General features: G+C 23.2%; 1 long non-coding RNA gene across 2 annotated transcripts in view; it reads right to left on the minus strand.

Annotated features, from left to right (window-relative positions):
• Positions 1-3,688, minus strand: part of LOC115233826 — a 4,205-nt gene extending 517 nt beyond the window's left edge. The window contains exons 1-2 of one of the 2 annotated variants that reach the window (XR_003883846.1): positions 2,559-2,730; positions 1,653-1,820 (exon numbers count right to left, since the gene is read on the minus strand). This is a non-coding gene — a long non-coding RNA (uncharacterized LOC115233826). Of the gene's footprint in view, positions 1-1,652; positions 1,821-2,558; positions 2,731-3,522 lie in introns of those variants that run through there. The other variant, XR_003883845.1, reaches the window with a different exon arrangement.
• Positions 3,689-4,379: the final 691 nt, after the last annotated feature.

Here is a 4,379-nt window from a genome sequence, read left to right on the forward strand (position 1 = left end):
ATAATACATATAATTACAGAACTAGAATGTAGTCATCTATGGCGTTATGATATAAATTATCTTACTTGAGATTGAAATTGCAAAAATAATAATTCTTAATGTGTGTATCATAAAATGCATCGTGAGAATGTGTTCAACTCTTTTCTTAAAAAAATGTAACTAAGAAAAAACGCAGTTTCCTTTATTCAAACAATCGTTATTAGTTTCACGATATTATACTATGTCTGAAATCTATAACGTAAACATTTTGAACATTAAACACATTACTTTTTTGATAACTTTGCTGAAATGATAAAAAAGATTAAATATTATAACGATTCGTAATTGTATCGAGAAATATCATATTACTAAAACAAAAAAAGACAAAAATTATAATAAAATATAATCAATGATGAAATAAATAGAATATTATTTGGTTTGAGTTTATATCGTCTACGATATTCGCTGTAAATAATGAATTTCTATTGCTATGTGTATCCGTTACAATCAACAAAACTCTGCTGCTTTCAAAATATTTGAATCTTAATAATAATATAAACGCAATGAGATAACGAGAAGAAAAGCTCAAAATATTTATATTTGCTGCCTGTAAGCAATAAGCAAAGTCATATCAACGAAAAGAATTTTAATTATCGCACGGTGTACTATATCACAAAAATTATTTTACTTAGATTTATAAATCAATAATCCAAATTAATTTGTTGAAAAAGCTTATAACATTTATTAGAAAAAATATAATTCTCAATTAATTTTATTTATAAATTAGAAAGGTTATTGTACTTTATTACCACATAGAAGATTTTATTATCTATTTCAATTTATATATGTAAAATTTAATGTAATAAATAACATACAATTTTAACAAAATATTTCCAAACATCAAAAATCATCATAAATTATCAATAGTTGAAACAAAAATTGTGACAAATAATGTATAAATAATATTAGAGAACTTCGAAAGAAAGAGCGCGATTCTTTACAAAAAGCACATCTTGAAAGAATAGATCATAGTTTATTCGCGTATAAGCATTTTCTTTTTCATTGTACTAATAATTAATATTAATACCAAAATTCACAAAAAAAGAGATATTAAAGAATAACTCAATACGGAAAATAATATAATAAAGTGCTATCTTCAGGTGTTTTAAAAAATTAAAGGTTTTCAATATCAACTTGTTTAATTTACCAAATCGTGATTTGCTTATTTCTATGTCTTCTCTTCACGAACAACACTATCACAATGACGAAATACGACTTATAAGAGAGACACGTACGAGATATTAATAAACTTATTGGTCTACTTGCACGTATCCTATTGGTTTGTTGTTGATGTCGTGCAAAATTGATTACCTTTACATACTTTTCGGTTATCATATCTTTCTAGACAGAATTATATACAGTAGTTCTATCGTTTTATATTACTATTCCTATAATAAAAATATGAATATATTATTATATTTTGTATAAATAAATATTTAATTATACTCATACATTTTAGTATCACTTTTTGTGATTAATGTTGAAGATATGAGAAAAGATATAGAAAATTGAACAAAAGCACAAACATAAACATCATTTTTCACATTATAGATACATATAATTACAGAACTAGAGTGTAGTTATATATGGAATTACGATATAAATTATCTTACTTGAGATTAAAATTGCAAAAGTAATAATTCTTAATGTGTGTATCATAAAGTGCATCGTGAGAATGTGTTCAACTCTTTTCTTGAAAAAATCTAATGAGGAAATGTCGCAGTTTTCTTTATTTAAACAGTCGTTATTAGTCTCGCGATATTACACCAATTGCCTGAAACCTATAACGTAAACATTTTGAATATTAAAAACATTACTTTTTTAATAGCTCAGATCTCTGCGAAATGACAGAAAAATTAAATATTATAACGATTCGTAACTGTATCGAGAAAGATAATTATCATATTGCTAAAAAAAACAAAAATTATAATAAAATATGATCAATAATAAAGAAGAATATTATTTGGTTTGAGTTCGTCTACGATATTTTCGCTGTAAATGATAAATTTTTATTATTGTAGGTATTCGTTACAACTAATAAAACTCTGCAACTTTCAAAATACTTGAAACTTAATAATAATACAAACGCGATGAGATAACGAGAAAGAAAGCTCAAAATATTTATATTTGTTAACTGTGAACAAAGTCATATCAACAAAATGTATCAAATTTAATGTAATAAATAACATAAAATTATAACAAAATATCACCAAGCATCAAAAATTATCATAAATTATGAAAAATCGAAACAAAAAAATGTGACAAATAATATATAAAGGATAGAGGGGAATTTCGAAAGAAAGAGCGCGATTCTTTACAAACAGTACAACTTAAGAAAATAGTATATTCCGGTATAAGCATTTTTTTTCATTGTACTAATAATTAATATCAAAGTACCAAAATTCACAAAAAAAGAAATATTAAAGAATAACTCAATACGGCAAATAATATACTCAAGCACTTTATGTTCAGTTGTTTAAAAAAATTAAAGGTGTTCAATATTAACTTGTTTAATTTACCAAATCGTGATTTGCTTATTTCTATGTTTTTCATCCACAAACGACACTATTACAATGACAAAGCATGACTTATAAAAGAGACACGTATAAGATATTATAAACAAACTTATTGGTCTACTTGCACATATCCTATTGATTATTGATGTCATATGGAATTGTTTACCATTAAATATTTGTCAGTCACATCATAGCTTTCTCGACAAGAATCTCGGAATTATATACAGTAGTTTCATCATTAAATTTTTTTTTTTTTAATTAATATATACATTGATAATAAGAAAGAAATTTTAAAGTATGTTTTTTTTCTGGTGGATTTGTGTATATATACATCCATAAATTTTTAACTATTTTTTTTTTTAAAACTGTGAACAAAGTCATATCAACAAAAGAATTTAAAATATCGCACGATGTACTATATCACAAAAATTACTTTACAAAATTTATAAATCAATAATTCAAATTAATTTGAAAAAGAAGCTTATAACATGTATTACAAAAAATATAATTTTCAATTAATATTATATATAAGTTAAAAAAGTTATTGTACTATATATTACGACGAAGAAGATTTTGATATCCATTTTAATTTATATATGCATCAAATTTAATATAATAAATAACATAAAATTATAACAAAATAACACCATACATAAAACATCAAAAACTACCATAAATTATCGAAAGTTAAACAAAAAATGTTGCAAATAATGTACATATGATAATGGGAAATTTCGAAAAAAAGAACGCGATTTTTTACAAAGAGCACGTAACTTGAAAGAATAAATCATACTGTTCACGTATAAGCAGTTTTTTTCTCACTGTCCTAATAATTAATATCAACACCAAAATTCATAAAAAAAAGATATTAAAGAAGAACTCAATACGACAAATAATATACTCAAGCACTTTATGTTCAGTTGTTTAAAAAAATTAAAGGTGTTCAATATTAACTTGTTTAATTTACCAAATCGTGATTTGCTTATTTCTATGTTTTTCGTCCACGAACGACACTATTACAATGACGAAGCATGACTTATAAGAGAGACACGTAGATATTATAAACTTATTGGTTTGCTTACATGTATCCTATTGGTTGTTGGTGTCGTGACGGAATTGCTTAGTATTAAATACTTGTTGATCATATCATCTCTCTCAACAAGAATCTCGGAATTATATACAGTAGTTTCATCATTTAAAATATTTTTTTTTAAATTAATATATACATTGATAATAAAACAGAAATTTTAAAGTATGTTTTTTTTTCTGATGGATCTGTGTATATACACATCCATAAATTTTTAACTATTTTTTTTTTAAATATATATAATAATACTTTTAGAATGCATAAAGTCTACATATGACAAAGTATTCAAACTTACATGCAACAAATAAATGAAAATTTAGTCAAAATATGTTAAAATATTAACTTAAAAACAGATGTAAGATTCTCATATGGCTAACGTCAAGAATTAGTTATTTTTATTCATAATTTGTTTATTTTTATATTTGTATTATACATTTGGTTACAGAAAAAATAATAAATCGTAAAAATACAAATATAGCGATGAGAATGTAGTACATAATTAATTACCAATTTCAATACACAAATTAATTGCTAAAAAGTATATCTTTTTTAGAGAATTCAGCACTCACACATTATGTGATTTTTTTTTTAATTTTCCAAAAAGTAAAATTTAAATAAGATTAAAATTTTAATTTATAACAAATAATTATAAAAGACAAAGTAAAAAATTGTGTTTATAATAAAATTTTTATACTTGTGTTATATAATCATAAACTAAAAAAGTTAATTACAGTGTT

The sequence above is a fragment of the Formica exsecta genome, unplaced genomic scaffold (assembly GCF_003651465.1).
Source record: "Formica exsecta isolate Colony F162 unplaced genomic scaffold, ASM365146v1 scaffold191, whole genome shotgun sequence".
In the NCBI taxonomy this organism is placed as follows: Eukaryota; Metazoa; Arthropoda; class Insecta; order Hymenoptera; family Formicidae; genus Formica; species Formica exsecta.